Source organism: Podarcis bocagei (assembly GCF_964188305.1).
Source record: "Podarcis bocagei genome assembly, chromosome: 10".
Taxonomy (NCBI): domain Eukaryota; kingdom Metazoa; phylum Chordata; class Lepidosauria; order Squamata; family Lacertidae; genus Podarcis; species Podarcis bocagei.
In genome coordinates, this window is record NC_138135.1 from 54,359,165 (window position 1) to 54,386,166 (window position 27,002).

Consider the following 27,002-nt stretch of genomic DNA (forward strand, 5'->3'; position numbering starts at 1 on the left):
CTGTGGTGTCCTATAGGGCTCCATTCTGTTTCTCCCAGTTGTTTAACATCTATGAAGCTACTGGAGGAAGTCAACTGAAGTTTTGGTGTGTTGGGCCATCAATATGCCGATGATACTCAGGTCTCCTTCTCTATCTCTGTCTCTAAATCAGGTGAGGTTTTGCAAGTGTTTGACCATGACTTACATAGCATTCACGTGGACAGAGGATAAAAATCTGTTGATGATGCCACAAACCCCTGCTGTAAAGCATGCTATGACTTGGACATGTGTTTTCAGTGTTGTGACATGAGTTTTCTAGAATTCTCTACCCATAGAAGTGAAGCAAATCCACACATTGTTATGTTTTTGATGCTTGCTGAAAATCTTTCTCTTCTACCAAGTCTTCCCAAATTGGACTATTATATTTCTGTAGTTCATTCTTCCTGGTTTTTATATTCTTAATACTGTTATTGCTATTAGGTTTTATATTTTATTTCTGTACACTGTGTGAGTAATATTGCATGCAGAGTGGTTTATGCATTCTGAAATAAATGACTACTCCTGCCAGTATATTATATACAGGATCCCTGCCAGAAACACCATACATTAAAAGTACCTGCTATCACGATCCCTTTTTATCTTCCTGCTGCCACCATCAGGATTCAAATAAATAATACATTTATATAGCTTTCTCATTTAGTTGCTGGGTATAGGTGCGGGACAAGGCAGACCAGGAGATTAGGATGTGAACTCAAAATAAATTATTCACTTGAAGTCTTCACTTTCTTGTGGCACAATGGACCAGTGCATCTAGCTGTTAACCAGAAGGGTGGTGGTTGGAGCCCAACCAGAAATGGCTGTGGGCAGGATTCCTGTGATGCAGGGAGCTGGACTACACCCTTGGGATCTTTTCCAGTCTAAAAATCTATGATTCTATAGTTCTTCTCTCTGGTCAGCTTCTCTTCCCCACAGTTGCCTTTCAGACTTTACCAGGTCTTTTACAATAGTTCTTATCTTTGGTCAGGAATGCACTGTTTCTTCAAATCAACTGCCAATCACTAGCACACTGGCCTCTGCTCATCCCAAATAACTGCTCCAGGAGTCTTTCACCCCTCTTTGTAAACCTTCTTAGCATCTGCCATCAGTGATTTCAGCTTTCAAGCACTGACTCCCTCCTTTGAAGAAGAAAAAAATACCAACCACCACTAGGATTTCTCAGTTCCCAGGTCCTCGCTGAACTCTCACTACGCCTCTGGCTGATGGTACTTCCAGATTCATTCTTTCTCAGACTTGTCCTTTGTTTTTGTTTTTCAGAGTTTCTTCATAAGTACCGATGAGCATCTCAAAAACTGCCTGGCTGTCTTATCAGACTCTCTGTCTCGTAAAAAGTGCTATTCTACTTTCTACATCTGGAACCCCCCAGTCAATTTCCAGGTTTTCACTGACCTATAATAATGGACTAGTAAGTTTAATTAATGTCCATGACAGGACGCATATTCTCCCTTTTTTGTATTCTGCAGAATCATATAAATATGGGAAAACAGGAAGCTGACTTATACTAAATCAGATTACTGGGATAAAAACCAGTGCCCGAAGTAGCTAACTGGGCATCTGTCTTCCAGAATATCTTATACACTCTAATATTCTTCAGATGGAAAAAGGGACATTCTATTATACATCAGTATCACTGCTTGAACATTTCCCCATGGTCAAGTACAAAAGCTATTAGAGGAATCATACAAAACCACAGTATTTGAAACACAGAAATCTTTGAATTTATGTATGGTATTTAGGGAAGCCTGAGGAAAAACGAAAACCCCATATCAATTAATGCAACTATGTGTGTGTCTGGAGATTCATGCATTTATGAGTATTTTGGAAGCATGATAACTCTGAACAACCATTATTGCTGTGATTGTGCAGGTGTATGATATGGGGCATCCCAGTGTTTATTTTGGGGTCCAGGGAAATATTAACTGTTGAGTTTGGGGATGCAAAACGTCCCTTTTTTAGTGTTTAAAACAGGCTTCCTCAACCTCGGCCCTCCAGATGTTTTGAGACTACAACTCCCATCATCCCTGACCACTGGTCCTGCTAGCTAGGGATCATGGGAGTTGTAGGCCAAAAACACCTGGAGGGCCGAGGTTGAGGAAGCCTGGTTTAAAACTTTTGAGCAAATTAGGAATGTGTAAGCAACTGCAGCATCCTGGTGCTTTGGTGAATCCTGGATGGATCAGCTGCACAGACACACACACCTCGGCTTCCCCCCACCCCCAGCTGCCCTAGGACACCCAAATGCACAAAATTGGGAGACGCCACCAATTCAGCTCATGGGAGAAATCAAGGTCTTTTCCGCATCCACGTGAGAAGCCAGAAAGGAAGGGGCTTTGTAGGGAACTGTGTTTGCTCCAGAGGACCCCTTCCCCATTTCTCCAAATCCCCTTCCTCTCTAGGAATCTAGTCTTGTTTATTTTAAGCCATAGAGAAAGTCAAGCTCCAGGATCAGATCTCTCTGCATCTCTCTCAAAGCAGGCGCCAAAGAGGAAACGTCCACCACATACACAGGTGGCAGTGGCTCAGTGGCACTTCAGGACCCCAAATGAAACTGGCAACGAAAGGTAAGGCAGCAATGCAAATAAACTGGGCAGGGACCTAAGAAATTTGGATGCAGAGCAGACACTCCCTATTGTGCGCAATGTTGCTGAGCAGGTCATAAGAGTGTGCAAACAAGAACGCGAAGTAGGTTGCTGCTTCTCTCTTTCCCTGGCCAGGAGATGGAAGAAGCAATGGATGAAAAGGTAGAGAAAATTTCGACTGTTTTTTGAGTAGGAGGGGAAGGAAAGGCTTGCAATGGGAATTCCGGAATTCACATGGCAAAGTGAGAAACCATGATACTTTTAAGTGTTTTCGTGAAGCTCCTGGCAATTTTCTTGGCAATTGGAGGCTATGCATCTTCTGTTCATTTCAGACACAGCTCCATCTTCACCACTGACTATTCTGGCCGGCTAGTGTGAGGAAATGGAAAACTGACTGGGTAGATATGAGAACACATGAGAGTGCAAGTGTTATTTTACAGGAAGCATTTGCCTGAACTATTAAATTGGGAAATGCAGCCTTTCCCCCCTATACGATCTCAAACTAATTACGTCTATTGAATTATAAAATTAGTCACTGCAATGGCACCCATGAACCAATTTACTGTACTCAAGGTAGTTAGCCAGTGTGAGATGCATTCATTTCCCCCCGGCCTTTTAAACACACGTTTATAGGTAAAGTGGAGATTGTAACTTATATTACTAACAGAGAACAGAGTTTTTTTATTTTTAAAAAAGATATTGTTATTTCAGGTTCATTAAAGTTGAAGCAAGCAAATGCACAAATAGAAGAAGCAAAAAAACAAAAACAAAAAAATCTCCACAGCTAACTCAAGCCACTTGAATTTGCTTTTGACACTACAAACCTATGGAGGAATCACCAGGTCAAAGAAAAGGTTTTGGTTACTATGGAAAGCTCAACAGAATTGCTGAAGACAAGAACACAATTGGATGATGTTTACTCTAACAAATGTGCTTTGGATATCTGGGCTGTATGCAAGAAACAAAACATTTCCCCCCAGTTAGGTTTATGAAACAGGCCTATCAATGTGTTTAGATGTTGCATAGCATTTCAATCAGCTGCAAGTCCTAAGCAATGCTTGTTCATATTCACAGTTATAAAAAAAAAGTCATTGCCAAATTGGCTCAGATTAAGCACACTGCGCAGGAAGAGAAAATTCATATTAATGGCTATTAACACCACAGTGCAGGAAACAAGCTACACATCTTTATTACCTTTTGATTTTGCATCAAATGGAAGAAATTTAAATAAATATCTCCCTTTGGATTTGCTACTAGATAAATGCTTAATAAGAAACTAGTTTGCATGAGAAAGGAAGACTTGGAACTCCATTTCTGCAAAGCTTATTAGTAAACTTTGATTTAATTAAACCTCTTAAAGACACCTTTATTTTCTGTAAGGTTGATCCAGCTTATATATCTCTGCTGAAGGCCAGAAGATAGTGGGAGAGCATATTTTGACGGGAAGTGTCTATTAAAGAATTAAGCCAAGATAAATCAATTCCCTGGCTGTCATAAGAGCTCTAGGGAGCCTTCATGTTTTTCCCCACTTTCAAACTGCCTGCAAACACAAGAAAATGTGTGTGCAAATGTTAGCAAATAGATATTTAGTGGCTGTTAGGTGAAAACAAATTCACAGGTCAAATGGGGATCCATATTGCAGGTTAGATTATGTAGTTTATGTAGATTATGGAGAACCCTGTTTAAAATCTTTGTTGACTCGTTGGTCTCAGGCACAGTCACTTCTGCTATAACAGTGAAACTAACAGTGATTTTACTTCAAAGTTCTGCTTGCCTATTGCCAAAGTTCTGGGTCCAACTCTGTAAGTGATTTAAGTAATACTCAAACTCCCTTTTCCTAGTAATAAAAGTATAATTTGATCTACTGCAGAATGAAAGCTACAGAAACAGTCGCACAAAGCTAAAAATCAGTTCATGTCACAAACATCTGTCGACAAAATGAATGTTTATAAATGCTTATAATATGCCCAAGCATATTATAGCTATATTTAAGATACATGTTTCTGGCATGGCTGTCGGCATCCCTAGACATGGAAAGTAAACACAGTATTCTAAATGTGGCAGAATGTATTATGATATTTTAAAGAGGTTATTCTGTTTATGTTACATCTTAAACATAACTGCTATACTGAATTATACCACTTATAGACGTTGACATGTAATCTAATTTTCCACTTGCTTTCTTGCCACCATTGCTCCAGGTTGTTGGTGCAAACACAAACGCACACACTCTTTGGTGAAATAACCCCAGCAAAGATTTAAAATGACAAAATATGTGGCAAAGTAAGGCATGGACGTATAGGTTGCTAGACCTTTAAAAAATGCCCTTCAAAATGAATTCCAAACTTTCCTTCTTCCCTTAGTGTAGGAAACAAACTTCCACCTGCCTCCTTCCTTTCCCAAATGAAGACTTATTGCTCCAACAGGCCTTTCCAGATGGATAAGTACACTAGGTCTCTACAATGGTCTCTGTCCATTTTTGTGTGTGTTGAATTTATGGTTCTCCTCAGCTACTGAAGGGAGCATCCTGTAATCCTTCAGTGGCTCGTCAAAGCTTTGCAAACCAGCAAGACCTCAAATCGGCCCCTAAACAAAAGGGACCGGAGAAAGCATGCTTGTTGGTCTGCTTCCTGTTATTTATTTTATTAAAATTATATATTTATTTTCTCCAACATGGCAGCTTACAGATGAACCAGGAACAATGGAAAGCAGTGAAAAACAAACAATCATTCCCAGGTCCAACATAAGATATCTGACAAGGTACACCAGGGGCAGAGGCGCCAAGTTGCGCCTGACATTGGGGTGGAGGCCGATGTGACATGTGCAATGTGCATGCGTGTAATGTCACGTGTATCATGCATTGCATGTGTGATGACTGTCGCATTGGGAGAGGCCAACCAGGCCTCCTCCCAAATGCAACATTCATCCATCAGGCCACGATGATCCATGCCACCTGGGGTGACTTCCCCCCAGGTCTCCTGTGCCCCCTGAAGATTGAGGGAGCTGAGCTCCAACCCAGTGGATATGTGGGGTGAAGGGGCTGTAGGGTCCTTAGCCCCATAGAGTTAGTGAACAGGGATCAGTTCACACGAGATAGATAAGAGCACAGCATTAGAATCTGGGGGGAAGATGGGATCCCAAGAGGACTATGTGTTGTGTATTTGTGTATACTGTGCATATATATATATATTTACACACACATATATGGGAGAGGGGGAGCAGGTTACCAATTTTCCCTTCTTACCCAGACTCCTATCATTAAATGGCACATACCAGAAGGTGCCTCTATATCAGACATAGGCAAACTCGGCCCTCCAGATGTTTTGGGACTACAACTCCCATCATCCCTGACCACTGGTCCTGTTAGCTAGGGATGATGGGAGGTGTACTCCGAAAACATATGGAGGACCGAGTTTGCCTATGCCTGCTCTGTATTATGGGGCAGCTGAGACTGGAAGTGAGAGCTTGGGGTGGGGTGGGGGGGAAGGAATCCACCCAAGATAGATCACATCCAGAAACTTATATTGTTATCTGAAGATCTTCTGCCACATGCACACAGTATTATTATTATTTTAAATCAAAATACAATGATCAGATACCTCTACAACAGAATGAAGTGTGCAGGGTTTAAGTAATTTACCTATGCCTTTTAGTTCTAACACTCTCTTAATTACTGTGCCTTTTATAAGCCAAATAGCAATTTAACTTTACAAGCCAATCTTTGTTCAGGGCAGCCCCTGTATTTATAAAATGCTTTCGCAAACAAAGCAGCATGCACATTTTGAAAATTTACAATATAGATGTTTTCATGGTTAATTGATACACATTATTCCACACTTATTTGTTGGCTCTGTTTTCTTTTCTTCGCATCTAATTTTGTATTCCAAGGGGGGGACATGCATCTTTTCAGCTGATCTAATGAAAACTCTGCAATGGCAAACGAGTAACCAACCTGTGTGCAGTGGAGTACAGCTGGAAAGAATGCTAATTCTCTGCCTCAATGCTGCCTTCAAAGAGATTATTCAAGCCTTCCTCTGACACGGAACAGAGTGATCAGCCAGCAACGACTGCACATGAAAATAACCTTTATCCGCTTTAACAAAAAGGTAAACTAAAAAAGCAGTCAGTCATGCCCTAATTATTTACTTTTAGCTGGAGCAAAGGGAAGGGGGAATGCAAATCTATTTCAATTATGGCTTTGTAATTGGAATGATTAAAACTAGCCTAGGTTTGCAAATGTGGATAAAAAAAAAACCTCCAAGAATTTAAATAGTAACTACTGAAAATTGATTTTTTTCATGGTAAAGTGGCTGTGGTAAAGATATGGAGAAGTGGTGATGCCCAAATACAGTTAAACTAGAAATCTGGATCCAAAATACTAAAACAAATATTAATACTCTTGTACACCACCCCGGTCCCTGAGCAGAAAGAGATTTCACCCAGCTCACACACATCTCTAGTTTTTGTCTTCCTCACTAGCAGTAAAATGCTAACAGTAAAATACTTTGTTATACCAATAACAATACTTAGGTGGTAATAAAGACCCTTGCTTGGCTAATTCAACAATGGATTCCTCGATTAGATTTTAACCTTTGCTGGATCCAGGACCCCAGGGACTCAGGAATCATGCAGGCTAAACCTCAAACTCACAACAATAAATTCTTGATCTTTTTTGGTATTTGAGATTCTGACCCAAATTCCTTTAATTGTCATCACTGGTTCTCCTCTTTTTTGTCACAAACATTTTGCTATCTAAAGGGCAATTCCTGATTCAGGTTTGCTTTACCACATTTCGATACATAGTGAAAATCTCTGTGTTGGAAATGAAATGTTTACTTACAGTGTTTATAGGTCAGTCAACACCCTGAATTATCTGGGCAGCATTGATAATGTCAGTATTGGAAGTAGAGTGTCTTTGATGGTGCTTAACACAGAAATCTGGAAAATCATGGCAAGGGACTGTTTGGACACTGAAGAACCGAATTCAATTTTAAAAATGATAGTTTTCATTCTCACAGACCCTTGAAGTGGAGGTGTTGAAGAGCACTGAACAAAATTGGATATAATGGATATAAATAACAAGCAGAATAGCCTGCAACCTTGCAATAGAAGACACTTCCCAAAATTCACTTGAATTATCAATCCCAAATGGTGTGGTAGGTCTTTAGGCTGAATCAGTAAAAACCAAACCAACTGCCTCCCTTACAATAAAGCAGTCTTGTGCCATCTTAAAGACAGATAAAGTTGTCATGTCATACTTTTTCATAAAGCATAATCCCACATTGGCAGCCTATATAATTACAGGAATTTGGAGGCATCTGTAGGAGTTTAATATTCTACGCAGGTTGGGAAAGTGTAGTTTGACATCATCACTGTTATGGTACAGCTGTTGCTTATTTGGTTATGTTAATATTTTGTGTTGATGCCCTGCTTTTGCCCCTGCACATTAGCACATATCAGACCAGACTAGCAATGCCATAAGCTGTTATTAGATTCATTCTCAGATCTTGATTGTTTTAACAACTTACTTGGTCTGAGAAACTATCCACCCTTCCTGATAATTTGAAATCAACTCACTTTCTTAAAAATGGCACTATAATTTATTGAGCATTGGCCCAGCCCCACCTTCAATCCAGCAATCTAATCAATTCTCATGGGGCCCTGGCAAAGTCATGTAGGGTAGGGCAAGCTTCATGCAAAGGCCCATAGTGATATTTACAAAAATCAAATGTTTTAGTGGCTTCCTACAACCAAATTGGGTGGGTGGGTGGATAAAACATTCCTTTCTAAACAAGCCAACAAACAAGTTTTAAAGTCTGGCCAAACACAACAATGGTTTTAAAGAAACTTGCATCCCTTTCAATGCAACAATTAATATTGCATGACAGATTTTGAAAAGTTAAAGTAGTCTGTCTTCCTTCACAGTACTGTTCTAAAGGCAGCATTCTAAGAATGTGCATTGCCAAAGCATTATGAGCCAACTTACAATTATCAATAAAACAAATGTTTATCATTCATGGATGAGGTTTACAATTAGTAGTATAGATACAATATGAATGGAAGGAAGTTCATTTATCTCTATTTCATTTGTTCTCTCCAACCCCCATCAGCATATCTTCATATAGAATCCTACCATTACCATTTCAAAAACATACATTTTTTAATGAAGAGTTGTAAGATTTGTTTCATTCACACGTTTTTCAATAATAAAAAGTGGCGTAGTGAGTCAGGAGATCTGTGGTTCAAAGTCTACATCAGCATAAATTTATTAGGCGGTAACTCCTATGCACCAACTCCTATACGAGGGATAATATATCCTGGTTGATTTACAAGAATAAATTTATTGTAAGAATTTCAGAGAAAATGCGCATACAGTGGTGCCCCGCAAGACGAAAAACTCGCTAGACGAAAAACTCGCTAGACGAAAGGTTTTTTTGGTTTTGCGTTGCTTCGCTAGACGAATTTCCCTATGGGCTTGCTTCGCAAGACGAAAACGTCTTGCGCTTTTTTCTTAAAGCCGCTTGAAGAGGCGCAGTTCCGACGGACCGTGCTTTGCAAGACGAAAAACATCGCAAGACGAAAAGACTCGCGGAACGAATTATTTTCGTCTTGCGAGGCACCACTGTAAAGTATACTGACAAAGTGTGTTCTCCCTCATGGAGAGCACAGGTTGCGGGCGGGGCTGACAAGACACCTCACTGTTACTAGGCAAATGGTTTGGCCATCCTTTAAGCAGGGGCGGGCTGTTACTGGGGAAATCTAGATGTTGCCATTTGTTGATTGACAGCCCTATTTGTTAAATACATATTTACAATTTTGTAATTTTTACTGTTTGGAAAAGTTTAATAAATATTATTTTAAAATAAATAAATAAATAAATAAATAAATACAATGCTCACAGCGAAGAACTTTCTCTTTTCGCTGCTTACTTCGGATCACCCGCCCTCCCTTCCCTAATTTTAGGCTGTTTGCTTGACCTTGCTATGCCTGTCATGGGGTCGTCTGCTTTGGGGCAGGGGCCTGGCAGGAATTTTGTCCATTTGGCTAATTAGGGTGTGCCACTTGGTTTTTGCCTACTGCGTAGCAAATCGTCACAACTTGTAAGGTTTGCGGTTAGGCATTGGTCTTGGAATTGGTTGGTGGAGGGGTATGGATTTGGCTGTGCCTGCCCCTCCAAAATGCTGCTGCTTCGAGGGTTTTCTGTTAAAGGAACCCAGGGGCTCCCCATGCTTTTGTCCGAAACCCCCTGGCAAGGGGCTAGGGCCACACAAGCCCCTGGGAGCATTCTGGGGAGAGGTGAGGCATGGTTCTGTCTCTCTCCCCAGGTGACTTACCCTTGCTGACTTTGCGGGGGGTGCGAATGTCAGAGCTGTCCCTGGGCGGGGTCAGTTAGTGCTACCAATGCCTAAGCAACCACTCACATTGCTGTAATTTGAATAAAGTTGTGGCCAAAATTATGCCAAAAAACCTTAAACAAAAATTAAGTGTCAATTGTGTTTTTCTTTGGGGGAGTGTCTTGGGGACCTCGACGCGCAACTATATAACATTATCTAAGCACCAAGTATTATTAAAACAAAGAGAATAGCTTGTGTTCACATGTCGCAATAAGCCACAATTGGTAGTTTACTGTGGTTTACTTTGAGTGAATAGTACAGTAAGCTCCCAACTTATGTGGGGGTTAGGGTAAAGGTAAAGGTACCCCTGCCCGTACGGGCCAGTCTTGACAGACTCTAGGGTTGTGCGCTCATCTCACTCTAGAGACCGGGAGCCAGCGCTGTCCGCAGACACTTCGAGGTCACGTGGCCAGCGTGACGAAGCTGCTCTGGCAAACCGGCACCAGAGCAGCACACAGAAACGCCGTTTACCTTCCTGCTATAAAGCGGTACCTATTTATCTACTTGCACTTAAGGGTGCTTTCGAACTGCTAGGTGGGCAGGAGCTGGGACCGAACGATGGGAGCTCACCCCGCCGCGGGGATTCGAACCGCCGACCATGCGATCGGCAAGTCCTAGGCGCTGAGGTTTTACCCACAGCACCACCCGCGTCCCTTGGGGGTTAGGGTACCTAAAGCCAAAATCACTTAATCAAAGCACATTGTATTCAGTGATGGGTGGAAAGTCATTTTTTCTTGACACCTGCCCCCTTTCCATTTTTTATTTTTTATTTTCGAAGCATGTAAAGCTGAATGTGCACAAGTTAAATGAGTGTAAATTGCAGCCTTACCGTATGCCAGTACCCACAGCCCCAACCCACCCACTTCGCTCCTCCCCTGGAGCAAATGGAAGAAACAAACCAGGAAACCACATCTATGTTTCGCTTGTCATGACATCCCAACTTGGGATCCTGGCTTGTTTCTCCCTAACAAGCCTGAATTACTAACCATTCTTAAGCCATACTTTAGTGATGACTTAGGAACCCTGTCTTGTTTGGAAGCAACAAACCAGAACCTCATATTTGGATGTCATGAAAATCCTGTCGCTTAATTGAGACAGGTTTTTTTCTATTGCTTGCCTTGGAGGAGCAATCAGACCGTGTGTTCAGAGCTTATTCAAAGTAAATGGCAGTAAGATGGAAACCCTGGCTTATTGTGAGATGTAACTCTGGCCTGTGGGAAAAAAAACTGGGTAAAAAAGAAGAAGTGAACTCCTAAAGCATTTTGCACACAAACTCAGAAATTATTTTCTTCCCATTTTCAAAGTCTGCTGATGCTACAATTGCCCTTCCTTCCAAAGAACCTTGTAGTTTACTTGTAATTGCTGTATGAAGCAGTCATTTGACAAGTTATTGAAGGGAAGCAAATTTAAAACAAGGTCTAATGTGTTCCAAAAGTGATCTGAAAAAGAAGAAGACTGTTTCTTCTGTGACAACCCTGCCAGAGGATCTCAAAAAGTACTTAAAATGTTGAAGCACCTGACAGGAAAATAATAGGTTGTCAATAAAGCATGATAAATATTTCAAGGACACAACGAAAACCACATTTGTCGACTATACAAACATAGTTTTCAGTCCCGGCTTCCTAATGTTAACCCTTTGTTATTCATATGTTAACTATTATCTGGTATTTTAAAATGTTAGAATAGCATGGATTAGATGAGGAGCGAGCAACAAAACACAGCACATACCTAGCCCATATTGCTCCTAAAAACCCACTGCACTATTTAGCCCACAGAAAAGTCATTCCTACAGAAGCAAAGGAAAAGTTAGCAGACCCAATAGGCTCATAAGTCTTATACTGCCTATTCCTAGTCTAACCTCCTATATTTGAACTGTCCCAGTTAGTCATTATAAAAACAAGTGTTTAAGAACAAGTAACTGAGTTTTATTTTTTCTTCTCTCCCCCTGCCTCTTTCCCCTTATTGCCATGTCTTTTCATTTCTGTCTTTGCTTAATTTATTTTATGTAAGCCACTCAGGGGGCCTTTTTTGCTGAACAATGGAGGAACAAATGCTCTAAATGAGTGTTTCCCAAACTTGTGTCTCCAGCTGTTTTTGGACTACAACTCCCACTATCCATAGCTAGTGGGACCAGTGGTCAGGGATTGTGGGAACTGTAGTCCAAAAACAGCTGGAGACACAAGTTTGGGAAACACTGCTCCAAACAAACAAATAAAACTAACTTTCAAAAAAAGAAATTTTTATAGTATTACTGTAATGTTATTTGTCGTGAAATCATGTTTTTTTTTTTAAGAGGTAAATTTTGAGATGTTTAAAGGGTTTTATACATAACTGAATATAGTGCCTCCAAATGGCTATGAGTATCTGCTGAGAGTTGTGGAGATGGTTTATCAGCGGTGGGCCAGCCACAGGCCTGTGTGACAGCTAAACTGTCATGCTTTCAATCTGCCAGACCAGCAACAGAAGCTGGTAAATTCAAATTACTCAATCGGTAGACATCTTGCTTCATCCTATTGGACCATAGCACAAACTAATGTGGCGTACTGCTCAACCGTCCCGATTTAAGCGGAACATCCTAGATTTACAGAAGCCATCCTAGATTCTGATTGGATCCCAGAGTGTTCCCTTTTTTGGTCCACCAAAAAACACTCAATTTTGGGTCTCATGCAAGAGCTCGGAACCAAAAAATGAGAGTCCTGATTTTGATCGGTGGGATGTGGTGACAGAAATCAATCCAAACTGAAATGGCTGGGGTGTTTTGTGTGTGCTAAGTAGAGAGAATATAAATGCTAAGCACTGGTAAAGAAAGGAGAGTTACTGGGAATTGCTGGGAGAAGCTATGGGTCAACCAAAGGAAAAGACTCGGGCATTGGACATCAAATAACTTAAGAATTCTCTGATGCTTTGACTGAGCAGGGAGATAGAAGACTGAGAGCCAATGTGGTGTAGTGGTTAAGAGTGGTAGACTCGTAATCTGGTGAACCGGGTTCGCGTCTCCGCTCCTCCACATGCAGCTGCTGGGTGACCTTGGACTAGTCACACTTCTGTGAAGTCTCTCAGCCTCCCTCACCTCACGGAGTGTTTGTTGTGAGGGAGGAAGGGAAAGGAGAATGCTAGCTGCTTTGACACTCCTTCAGGTAGTGATAAAGCAGGATATCAAATCCAAACTCCTCTTCTTCTTCTGTTGTAACTGTTCTAATGTATTAGACCAAGATCCTCCATATAGTACAGAAACATTTACAGTTGCTAAATCAAGAAAATCTGAAATGTATTGTTTAAAGGGGAACCAATAACATGGCACTGCAGCCAGTTTAACAAGATGCTTAACATCCCTTGGAGTCATCAAGTTATTTGGACAAGACAACTTTCTCAGCAATTGGTTAAATGCCCAGTCTTGGTCTTGGACTGCATCATATCAATATTCCATGAAAGATGCTTTTTTTTTTTACACTTCAGACTTAAGAGTTATAATATCTAGGCTGCAATCTTATTCATATTTATCTGGAAGCCTCACTGAACAATACTATCAATTTCTGAAACAATTAGAAAATGTCCTAGTTTTTAAAAACCTCTAGCACTGCATTTTTGCTAAGGTGAATGCCAGAACAAGAATATTATAGTAAACAGGAATTGCAGCCTCCTCTCCACCCTCTGCCACAAAAGAGGTGGCTTCAGCACCTGCATATCATACAAAACTTGTTGAATCTTTCCCCCTCACTGCAGCTCCATGACTGGAAAGACATTAATATAACACATAATTGCACTCTGGTTGAACAGGATACGAAGAATGAATGATTGAAAAGCAAAGACAAAACAGGTATAGTCATTGGGAGGAAGAGATAGTGTAGTGATGTTACCACCGCTATGAATTCAGTTGTTCAAATAAAATATATATTTTAGTCTGAATCCAGTCTACCAACCCCAAATTCACACACTGCCCATTGTATTACTATTTGAAATACCTAATGTGGATTGGGTCAGAATATAAAAAACTTCTACGTGGTACATACCTTTGTTTTCAAAAAGTATTTGCAAACCACCCTTAAAAATATCATTTTTGTTCAGATCATGAACAATTAATCAGATAAAAGGCAGTGAATCCTTAAAGCAGGAAGTAAAATAATTAGTTCTCAATTTTATCTCAGTGACATGCTCTTCTCTCAAGAAGTGATAGATTAATTCCATTGCCACCTAATTATCCTCTTAAAGAAGAGAAAATGCAGACATCGTCTCTAACGAGGATATAAGGAAACAATTTTTTAAGTTTTTTCCAATGACATCTGAACAGCAATCGAGGGATGCTTTCAGTTAAACACACACATTTCCCTGAATATTAGTACAAAGACATAAGCAAAAATTGGGAAGGTTTCGTGTAGTGATTTAAGGCAGCATCCTGATGTTGCCAAAGCCTCCATACTCCAGAGTAGGGTTCAGGAACTGGAGATAAGAAAAAGATGTAGGGATGAGCAGAAGTGTGTGGTAAGATTCTCCTGTTGGCTAGCACCCTTGAGCTCAAGAGAAGTATTTTCATGAGTAAGTGTTTATGCATGATAAAGTCAAGGGAGAAAAGAAACAAGGTTGACAGTGAAAGGTGAAGCATCACACTAGTCAGCGAACAAGCAAGGAAATGAAACAGGAGCCTTGGAGATGAAACATGGTTGTAATAACCCCCCTTCTCTCTGGCTGAAGTCAAACCCTGCCCCCATGATTAAATGTCATTTATTCTTTCAATTTCCTTAGAATTTTTTTGGGGGTGGGGACAAGGACTGTTGGTGCATTATTTTCTATTACTGTTATCATTGTATTTTGCACCAAGAGAGTACAAGATACTGTACAGATCACTCCAGGAGATGTCTGTAACAAACTCCCAAATCAATCTCCCTTGAGTGCGTACAGGAACATACAGGACTGAAAATTCAATGTAAAGTGTGCCAGCTGGAAGGACATCACATCACATACCCCCTCGTCTGCCAACAGTGTAAAATAAATCAATATCAGACAACATTAATAGTTGAAATGCTTTAAATATTGACTGGATGGGGGCTTAAAAGTTTTCAGCCCAACTCCAAGCTCATCTCCGTTCTACTTTGGACCAATACCTTTCTTTAAAATGAAAGTTTCCACCAATCACATACAAAACAAAGAGTGCAGTTCAAAGAACGGGCACAAATGAAAGGTACTACAGACAGCCAAGTGGTGGGCATAAGGAGAATTGTGCACTCCTTCAAATTATACACCTATCCCTGGCTTTTGGTATGTGGTGAGGGCAGACCAGCACAACATCTACTTTGCGCTAAAAGCTAAGAACTTCTTGACCACCTCTAATGCATATTCAAGAGCAGGGGCCTCCATTGTGGTGCCTGTGGGTGTTGTGCACCCTTGAGGACTTCTCCTGGTGCCCACAATGCCTCAGCCCCACTCCCCCCACTAAAAGGTCCCTTTGCCTTGAGATGGCAAAGGTGGTTCCTTTTTCCTCCACTGAAAGGCACACAGAGGCAAAGAGAAAATAGGAACAACAACAACAACTATCTCTCCCAGTCCCTCTTTGAGCTTCATGTGCTTCTCAAGGCCCACTTTGTCATCAGAGCTGCCAAAAGAAAGCAAATCAACTGAGAGGGCAAGTAAGAAAAGGGAGGAAAATAGGAGACTGGGAGGAGGAAAATAGAATGAAAGTGTGATGCCGGAGATATCAGAAGAGTGAGGCAATGGAGTGTCTGAGAGAGGAAATACATGTCCCTGATATTAGATTCTTGGGTGGTGGTGGTGGTTCTGTGCTTTTGTAGAATTATGGCATGATTAACCCTGTGGGGCATTGAAAAAGATGCTGCGATCCAACAGGTATATACCAATAATGGATCTAAGACATGCTTATATTTTGTTATGGATTTATGAATCAGTTAGTAATGGACAACATATAAAAAATACTGCAACACTGCAAATTAAGCCTCTATTACAGACAACTCACAACTTCCACATTTAACTTATGCAGTTTCAACTTTATGTGCTTCACGGCTGTCTAATTGAAATTTCACAAATTAAACACAGAGAAGGCAGTGAGCTTAAAAGCTCTTTTTACACAGGGTTTCCCTGTTGTGGAAAGAGCTTTTAAGCTCTCTATCTTGCTTATGGGCTGTGGGAAGCTCTTGCAAGAACTCGGAAACTCCTGCAAGATCTCACGAGCGCCTCCTAGAACCTGGGAAGTAAGGCAGAGAGCTTAAAAGTTGTCTGTGTTGCTTTTGGGGTGGGGTGTGGGGGGGGAGGTAAGACCCATTTGGCATGCCAACTCCAGAAGCTAAAACTACTTGTACTAGAGCAGTTCCAATGGGTTGTTTTGACCCCTAGGTACGTTGGTATTAACAAAGGCCTAACTTTTCTCTTTAAGCTTGTGTCTACTGGTGTTCGCTTGGGGAACTCCAGTCAGGATGAACCCCTTACAAATTTCTCCAGCATGTCTGTGACTAAGGAAATCTCAGCAACCAGATATTTATTTCCTGTGTCAAGTTGCCACTTAACGTCAACAATGCTGGCTTACAATGCAGCTGAACATAGCCTGGCAGCATATCCACATGGTTATGGCAGACCTATCTGTGGCTGGGATAACCTGCAAGTGTGAGCCAGCACTTACTTTTAAAAAGTCTACTTAGATACATTTTTAAAAGGCTCCTCCTGTTGCTATTCACGAAGAAATACACACGTGTCCAATAATTATAGTTATCACAACTAATTTGATTTAGACATTCAATGTGGCATTCAAAGCTATATAAAAGCTAAATAAGATGAAGATAAGATAATTTGCACACTGTAATTTTCTACGAAATAAGGTTATACTTTCCAGGAAAATTAATTTTGTAACATATTATTTCCCGATATTCATAAAAAGACACTTTCTATTATATACAGAATCTTTTCAAAGGAAAGTTGGAATAATATAATAAAAACCACACAAATGGAACTTACTGAAAGTGAATGGATAAGACTTCAGCTGCTCAAAATTACAAACGAAGAAGTGCAATTTCTCTTTTTGGTCTTGGTGCTCTCCAATCCTTGTGCCGATCACTTCTTCCTAAATAACAGTGAGGAAAGCTGTTGAAAATGAAAGCAATTATTATCCCTAGCAAATGACTGCATTTCTTCTCACATACAGAAGCCCCTGTGGTACTATAATTATGCATTGTCTGTCTATTTATAAGCACCAGAACTTTGTAAGACAGTAGAAATGAACTCATGCCAAGCCACCACTTAACCAAATATGCTTGTATAAATACAGCAGCATTATTGGAAGCAGGCTCAACATTCTCATTGGATCATCATGTCCCAAAACTATCAGATGAGGTTTAATCTTTAATAAGAGCTTATCTCCAACCAATACCTAAAGTGGTTTGCTTTAAGAGGGAGATAAAGTAAGATTTCCAAAATGACTTGCACACCAGGTTTTAAACACACAACTGGAGTAGAAAAGATATACAGTATAGGGAACATGTATCATAGACTGCATTCACAACTTAAACAAATCATTGTATATAAATGTATATAAATGAAGTAAAGGTCAATTAGTGAGTGAAATGCAAGTACAGTGGTACCTCGGGTTACATATGCTTCAGGTTACATACGCTTCAGGTTACAGACTCTGCTAACCCAGAAATAGTACCTTGGGTTAAGAACTTTGCTTCAGGGTGAGAACAGAAATCGTGCGGTGTGGCAGCAGCAGGAGGCCCCATTAGCTAAAGTGGTGCTTCAGGTTAAGAACAGTTTCAGGTTAAGAACGGACCTCCGGAACAAATTAAGTACTTAACCCGAGGTACTGTACCACTGTATCACTATGTACGAAAGTCAGATTAACTTGTGGGCCACCAGGCTGACTGCAGATTGTCAGCCACAGGGTTCTGCTGTCAAGTGGCAGAGCATGATTTGTCAATCAACTGGCAGGCCATAAAACTGAGGAACCTAACTCCCAGTTTATCAGCCTGAACATTTTTCTGACCTATCCAGATCCCACCAATAGCAAACACACATTCAGCACTGGAGTAGCTGAAGTCCAGTGTGCTGATAGGGCTGCAAATAACACCCCCCCAAGTAATCAGATTGACCATATGTTGTGTGGAGATGTTGCAATAACACCCTCCCCTACTGATCTGTATGTGCATGTATGGGATGACCATACCCAGCACTGCAATGTAGCCCACAGGCAGATGGGCCAAGTATGAATGCGGCCCTCAGACATAGGGATGTTGGGCAATTCTGATGGAAACAGAAACAGAAATTGCCTGTGGTTGCTTATTCGCCCCATGTCTGGAACGAAAATCAATATGACCAATTATGATTGGTATTCACAGTTATTTAATAAATCTAGTAAAATTCCATTTCAGTGGACAGCAAAATGAACAACATTGTCTTTTTCAGAAGCCTAATGGCAGCAGAACAGAAACAGTGTAGCATGCGACAAACACCGGTCAGAAGAGCAATCAATGCCTTCTTGTACCCTACTGAGCAGCCCTTGCCATAAAATGTAGCTACTGAGCCACATTTGTTTTGATGGGTCACAAGTTGTGCATGCCTGTTCCAAGATCATGGCCAACACCTCTATAAGTCAGTGTGTTTGCTATGCTAAACTCTTCTTCCTGAATGAAGAGGGGTGGGGGGTACTGCTGGAAAAGTGGGAGGTAAGGTAACAGCTTACATTTAGTCAACCTGTTGCCTCTGAGACACCAATACACATGGACCTTCCCACTTAGGAATTGCATGGAAAATCAAATTCTTTATGGAGAATCAAGTTTCTTTCTGAAGCCAGCAGATGCAATTCCCATCTTCACACATATCTTAGACCTGCCAATACAGTGGTACCTCGGGTTACAGACGCTTCAGGTTACAGACTCCGCTAACCCAGAAATAGTACCTCGGGTTAAGAACTTTGCTTCAGGATGAGAACAGAAATCGCGCGGCAGCAGCATGAGGCCCCATTAGCTAAAGTGGTACCTCAGGTTAAGAACAGTTTCAGGTTAAGAATGGACCTCCAGAACAAATTAAGGACTTAACCCGAGGTACTGCTGTACATCGCCACTGAAGAAAGGCAAATAGTGGTATTCTTAAAAATTTTAGAAACAGTTATTCAAAGGCTGGACGTGGACACCAGAAAGGCTCAACAACCAACAAAGCTTCTTTCTGGAAATATACCGTAACTGAGTGACAGGGAAGGATAGAGGGAGGCAAGGATGGAAAGAGACAGAAGTCATAGAGTACAGAATGAGAAAATCAAGAGCCAAGGGAAAGGAAGTTGGGGCAGAGAGCCAAATGGAGAATTGTAACTGGCATTCACTCACCTACAACTTATCTTTCTCATCATGTTTTCTTACACATGACCATCATTTGGAAGGCATCTTGGTAGAATGAAAACAAAAGCCTAGCAATGTAGATTGAGCTCAAGGTCAAAGGGTGATTCTGTGTACTATTGTAGTAACAGCCCAGCATCATTATTGGAGTAATACAAAACAATGAACACCATGAATGCTTAAATATTTAAAGTTCTTTTGAAAACAAGAAAAGTACGCATTCCTTTGAAGATCCTCCTGTTTTTAAGCTACTGAAAATGGTCGAGGTAGAGAACAAACCATCAATTAGTTGAGTACCTCTCAATTAGTTGAGTAAATTCAGGACAAGCTAAAGCATACTAGAGCATGGATGAACGAACACAAAAACAAGGCAGTCATTGGCACCAGAAGCTCATCATTTACAGACACATGACTAAATTGGATATAGTGGCTTCTTTGTTCTCAGCTAAAAAGAGAGTTATCAATGAAAGTTGAATATGACCATTTAAATTGTAACACACATGTATAAAATTTCATCATCATATTTGGTTGAGTAAGAAGAGTAAGATATGCTGGATCCTTTCCAACAAATTGTATCATGGAAGCTATATTATCAGTGAAAAGTAATTTTCTGCACAAAACGCAAGATACTATTCTCTAAATAGCACTATTTAGAATACAAGGTATTTACAGGTATTAAGTTCTGTGTTTAATGTTTCTAGTATGTTTAGAACTGCAGTCTTAGGGTGCAATCCAGACAAACTTAGGTGAGCCTAATTGACATTGAAATCAACAATCAGACTTCATATTTAGATGCTTCAGCCACATTGCTGTCAATAGGACTTAGGTGTCCATAATTTTCTCAGGAATTACCATAATTACTAGATAAGACACAGGTGAATAGTAAATGTTTTAGATATCCCTGTTTGTGGCTCTAATAATCCCTGTTTGAGACTCCAATACTTTGGCCACCTCATGAGAAGAGAAGACTCCATGGAAAAGACCCTGATGTTGAGAAAGATGGAGGGCACAAGGAGAAGGGGACGACAGAGGACGAGATGGTTGGACAGTGTTCTCGAAGCTACCAGCATGAGTTTGACTAAACTGCGGGAGGCAGTGGAAGACAGAAGTGCCTGGCGTGCTCTGGTCCATGGGGTCACGAAGAGTCGGACACGACCAAACGACTAAACATCAACAAGTATTTAATCATTTTAATGGGGTTCCCACACTAGAACCAAATCAGTATCTGTTAAGTAAATTATTTGCTTTATAAAAATAAAAAATCAGCCACAATGCAAGTGCATTGATTGGAAGTCATTCATCATACTTAGAAGCTCTTAAAAGTTGAAAATACCATGGGCTCTTGTATAAAATGTAAATGAACCTTTTTTTTTGGTAGATACTGGCATTCATCTAAGAACTAAACAAACAAAAAGGGAATGGATTCTATATGACATCTAAAGCTTTCCTAAAAAATTAAGTTCTAGTTATCCGCTATAACAAATGACAAAATAGAACACTTTGTGCCAAACTACATCTAGTTGGGCCAAACATTACTCATTTTATTTGTTTATTTCATAAAATTTATACACTGCTTGACTGTAAAAACAAAAAAAAATCTCAAAGCAGTTTACAAAAGATGAGCAGTGAAATCAAGGGGGGGGGATCACAATCCTACTTTAAAACACACAAAAGTTTAAATGCTTAAACAGATTAAAATTACCTCGACTTTCTAAGCATCTGGGTACCCATATTCACCATGCCTTGTGAGATTAATAATAAAAAACACCCACACCCACAGGACGGACAAACTAGATTGCCCTGGCGTAATAGGAGAATTCTTGGCCTGTGATTTAATGTTTCTGCTGCTCCATATCAAGCAAGTTATGACATGTGATTAATGTTTTATATAATTGTTTTAAATTGGTTCTTATTTATTTATTTATTTATTTATTATGATGTGTTTTTAGATATTCTTGTTTTCAACTGTAAGCTGCCCTGAATCCCATCAGGTGAAAAGGAGGGACATAAACAAGCAACAACAAAGTAGCATACTTTGTTGTACTTATTATTCACAGCATACTATTAAAAACATAGGAATCTGCTTAGGCCTCATCCACACTTCTGCCCTGTGTTTTCTCCATCTCCAAGTGCTTTTTGTTGTTTTGTTTTGCTCTTGCCGTGCTGCTTTCACCAGCAAAAACCCACTCTTTAACGCTGAACATACAGCAACTTGGATTTTCCATGGAGTTGTTTTCAGCAGTAAAGAGTGCATTTTTGCAGAGGAAGCAAAACCAAACCAAAACAAAACCCAACCCTTAGACACAGAGCTTTTAAGCATGGACCTATGTCTAGAAACACAAAAGGAAGTCTGAATGAGCCCTTAGGCATTCTGATAGGGACCGGTTTTGTGTGAAAACTTATTTCCACCAATAATCTAAGCTGTCACTTCAGAAATGCATGAACGGCTGCCTCTGAGCATCCAGTTATCGGTCCAGGCTACAGATATTGACTTGCATCTCCATTTTTTTTTAATTTCTGCTCACACTATGCTGCATCAGGCCAGATACTTAGCAGATCAGTGCAAAACTTTCTAATCAATTTCTAATTGTCAAATAGGAGCCTGGCCTTTGTCCTTCGCCGCCTTGCACTTATTTATTAGCAGTCTTGAGTGACTCATGTTGTGCTATTTAGTCTTTGTTATTTAGGCTTAACTCGACTTAAAAAAATCACAGGGTTTTAAGATTGATGCTTGGGATAATCATCAACGCAGTCACAGTTCATGCTTCTTTCACTATGCGTCTTCAGGCTTACAATTTAGGAGCAAGCTACAAAATGCTTTGTAGCCAAAAAGACTATGGAAATAGCCAAGCAATAACCATTTAGAATGGAGTGTCTCTACATAGACAGTCTGACTCCTGTGCCAGCACAAGGTCACCGTAGTATCACATTACAATGATGGAATCAGCTTTATGACACTGTTATAGGCACATACAGTGGTACCTCAGGTTACAAACACCTCGGGCTACAAACATGTCAGGTTACAGACTCCGCTAACCCAGAAATAGTACCTCGGGTTAAGAACTTTACCTCAAGATGAGAACAGAAATCACTCGCCAGCGGCACAGCGGCAGCGGGAGGCCCCATTAGCTAAAGTGGTACCTCTGGTTAAGAACGGTTTCAGATTAACAGACCTCTGGAACGAATTAAGTTTGCAACCAGAGGTACCACTGTATGCCAGATATAGAACTATAGGCTGGGCTGAATTTAAATATACTAAGCCTGTATATTTAAGTCCCAGCAGGAAAGAGACATTTCTGTAATTTAAATTTCCATTTAGACTCTTATCTTAAAGGTTTTTCCAGTGTGAGAGCTGTTATTTTCCTCCATGTCAACCTGCTGCTTTGAGATTCAAGGATAAACTGATACAAAACCAAAAAGGGTTTTTTTAAAAAAATAAATAAATAAATACACTGACTGCACAATATGTTTAGCCAATTCAAGAAGTCAGTCGGTTTAGAAGGTCAAACTACTTCAATATCTTCATTCATTAACATTTTGGAATTAATTCAACAGCCATTTACAATAGTTTTACCATATATTAAATTTTTAAAATATAAATTCTGACAACTGCATATTTCCAGGCTTAGCGAACAAGCATAACAATGAATAATCCACCTACCTCACCTGACACTATAATGTTCTCTTTTTATTTGGAATGGCACATGCATTTGAAAACTAATGGATACACAGTTGCTGTGAGAAAGAACAGATCAAAAAGAGCAACCAGCAGAATAAATCTTTTAAAATGACTTTTCCAATTAATTCTCAGTAACAAAATTAAATGAGTCGATGCAGTCATGGTTTGTTTCTTTTTTTTAAGACAAAGAAAAAAAATGTGTTTTTCACCTGCCTTGCTTCAATTCTCATTGAAGCCCTCTAGTGGACATCACTTACAACACCATCCTATGCATGGTCTACTCAGAAGTGGGTCCTGTTGAATATGCTCCCAAGTGAGTACAGTGGTACCTCACGTTAAGTACTTAATTTGTTCCGGAGGTCCGTTCCTAACCTGAAACTGTTCTTAACCTGAAGCACCACTTTAGCTAATGGGACCTCCTGCTGCTGCTGTGCCGCTGGAGCACGATTTCTGTTCTCATCCTGAAGCAAAGTTCTTAAACCAAGGTACTGGGTTAGTGGAGTCTGTAACCTGAAGCGTATGTAACCCGAGGTACCACTGTATAAGACTGCAGCTCAAGCAATGCAGAGCATCAAATCATCCTGAGAAGAGATGCTAAAGAAATATCTTCTATACGGATTCCATATCATTCTACACACCCTGACAACTTTAATAACCTTTCCATATATATATATTATCCCAGCTCCATCTGTAAAAATCTTGCTCAAATATTCACTCCAATCAAACTATCCATTTACAAATACAGAAGCACATCAATATGCAATTCTTGATCATTTTTATAAGACCAAATATTGCCACTGGGACTCACTTGCACTGCCTGCCAAACAAATTGATATTCAATTCAAGATGTCGTCTTGACCTATAAAGCTCTTTCAAATTTTGATCAATATCATCTCTGGTTGCTGCCTCTATATGCACCAGATGACATAAGTCATCAGATATCTTGCTAGTCTCAGTACGGTAAGATTAAAATTGTTGCCAGCTTTGCCAAAACAGCCAAGCTATGTGCAATTATAGAAGGAAAGCATAACAGAAATATACTAGTGCTGCTTATACATACCTTATCTTTAACTATGGCCCACAATCTACAGATTTAATTTAATCTCATTTAATTCAGATGTTCCTCTAATGTGACCTTAATTTGCCCCTCCCTCCTTTAAAAAAATGCAATAAATATCTTCCAAAATTTGGCTGTCATTTTACCAAAAATCATGCCATCCTACCAAAATAAGGTCATGTTGCCCCATACAAACAGCTATCAGTCAAACAGAAGATGTTCAAGCAAAAAAAGAATGCATATTCATGCTTCTGCTACTTATTGCTAATATGTGGAAAGAGCGCTTGTACATTTTCCCCATAATGAATAAGCTACACATGCATTTGGAGCCAATATGGAGGAAGATGTGCCAAAAGGATTCCCCCCCCCCATCAATTACACTCTTTTCAACATTGCGTATTCACTTTTTCCCGCTATGCACTCAAGTGATTTAGATCTCACCTGGGGAATCTTTGACCCTACCTATGTTTTTGGAGTCCTGGAAGGCCAATGCTTCCTCAGCCCTGCTTTAGACCATATAGGTGGGATTACACTTATGAAATGTTGAAGCACTACAAGCTATTTATTTTACCTGGAGAAGTGACAACTAAAATTATGAAAATACAATCACTGTCATACTACGGGGAAAGAGCTAAATGTTAACTATGTTTTCCATTTCAAAGCAGAGGAACAAGGCTGATAATTATTTTCTCGATCTACCGGTATATTCAGGTATGTATATAAAGAGCACTATGCCATTCATGGTCAGAATACGTGTCACAAGTACAGTGGTACCTCGGGTTACATACGCTTCAGGTTACAGACGCTTCAGTTTACAGACTCCACTAACCCAGAAAAAGTACTTAACCCAAGGTACCACTGTATGTAGAAACTACAACTCTATTTGTAGTGATCTCATTTCACTTTCAAGGTGATAGGTATTCAGCCACATTATTTTCTTTTCAATACAGTGGTACCTCGGGTTAAGAACTTAATTCGTTCTGAAGGCCCGTTCTTAACCTGAAACTGTTCTTAACCTGAGGTACCACTTTAGCTAATGGGGCCTCCCGCTACTGCTGCGCTGCTGGAGCATGATTTCTGTTCTCATCCTGAAGCAAAGTTCTTAACCCGAGGTACTATTTCTGGGTTAGCGGAGTCTGTAACCTGAAGCGTCTGTAACCTGAAGCATCTGTAGCCCGAGGTACCACAGTATCTGAGATTAATTCTCTTACAATCTTCAGTAGTTGTGATCTAAAGTATAATGACTTTTCTCTTTCCCGTTTGTCATAAGTACTGTTGCAACACATGATACACTAGAATTCAACAGTAGCTTCAGCATTGTACTAAAAAAGTGTATAAATATGTCAGTTTCCAATTTCCTTAGACACAATTACAAATGTAGAAAGCACAGGGAATATTACAGTTTAATGTAGCATGTTTATTTAGTGTTCATATGTACATCATAGGTCACATATTTCCATGTTTCATATCTCCTCACAAGCAATTCTCAGCAACACTGTTAGACTACGATGTCATGTCATGAAATTTCAATATTCATTAGCAGAAGTATGAGCTCCATAAAGGGGCTCATTTTCTGTTGCTTTCAGACCATGTCATCAGGTTGTTGTTTTTTAGAACCCACTGGCATTTCTATTCAAGCCTTCCCCAACATCTGTGTGTCTCATTAGGGGCATCTGATGAAGTACTGCATACACTCTTCATAGGAATCATGATCTACACCCAATTAAAATGTTCCTGCCAGTCCACTTAGGTCATAAAAATGTGAGCTAGAGGGAGTAGTAAAGCGGAAATGCCAAAACATAGCAGTTATGTTCAGGGCTTTTAACTTTCAGTCCAAAGGGTTATTGTTGAATGTAACTTGGCCAGATAGAATCCTCATCCTTTGTAAATCTAACAAAAACAAAACCCATACGAGTCTGTGCTCAACAGCCAGGCTTTAGGGCTTTACATGAAAAGTAAAGAAACCCTAACTAGACTTTCATTGAATTTTTTCCAGCACCCCAAAGCCTGAAGGGACTTGAAACAACATGTGTCAATGAACTCAGCATCTCTGATATTGGTAGTGAAAAACACAAAGAACAAAGGCACTATGTTGATTAATCCCATCTGGTATTCCTAAACCTAAGAACATATTCCCTATAGCAAGTCTAACAGGGGGTGACCAATTTAGAAGGAGGAAGGGGAAAAAAACCCTGATAACAATCATCATCAATGAGCTCAAATTGCCCAGGGAGGGCAAGTATGCTTTCCAATTACTGTATTTTCCAGCACTGAGAGAGAATAATTTGAAAACTATTCCTTATTTCAAAATAGATGCATATTTTATATGACAAGATTTCCTGTATGCTAACAAGTATTCACATCTGCTGCCATTGCCTCATAGCCACTGGCTTTAAATACAGAATTTTTTTAAAAAATAAATTTAAATCACCATCATATTAAATATGCCTACAGTCATCGGGCTTTGTTGATCTTTACAGCAAAACTACATTCTTTCAAATACAAAAAAATGTACCGTTTATTCTTTATTATCCTGGTACTACTTACTGAGGGACATTAACATTATTTGCCCAACAGCTCAGTCCCATTGACTAAACAACAACACAAACCGCTCCTATATAAATCATTCCTTTCTGTATTATGTTATCCAGTGTTAATGGTTAGAGTGTTGAACTAGGCTCTGGGAGACAACAGGGTTCAACTCTTCACTCACCCATGAAGCTCATTGGGTGACCTTAGGCAAGACACAATTCTTCAGCCCAACCTACTTTACTGGGTTGTTGTGAGGATAAAATGGAAAGGTGGGAGAACCATGTATACATACCACCTTAAGCTCCTTGAGAGGAAAAGTGGACTATAAAGGTGATACTAAATAAATAAATATTAAATTTCATTTGCCACTCCCAAAATTATATTTCTATTTTATAATTA

At 39.9% G+C, this 27,002-nt stretch overlaps 1 protein-coding gene and 1 long non-coding RNA gene across 3 annotated transcripts in view; one reads left to right on the top strand and one right to left on the bottom strand.

The window, feature by feature from the left end:
* Window positions 1-27,002, bottom strand: part of CNTN1 (contactin 1) — a 154,661-nt gene that overhangs the window by 111,599 nt on the left and 16,060 nt on the right. The window contains exon 2 of one of the 2 annotated variants that reach the window (XM_081211504.1): window positions 16,967-17,092. The exons of the other annotated variant lie outside the window; for it this stretch is intronic. The gene's annotated coding sequence lies outside the window, so the exon portion shown is untranslated. The remainder of the gene's footprint in view (window positions 1-16,966; window positions 17,093-27,002) is intronic. 2 annotated transcript variants of the gene reach the window in all.
* Window positions 2,536-7,988, top strand: LOC308596909. The gene is made up of 4 exons (XR_014012732.1): window positions 2,536-2,777; window positions 5,296-5,375; window positions 6,504-6,721; window positions 7,920-7,988. It is a non-coding gene; the product is annotated as an uncharacterized lncRNA (long non-coding RNA).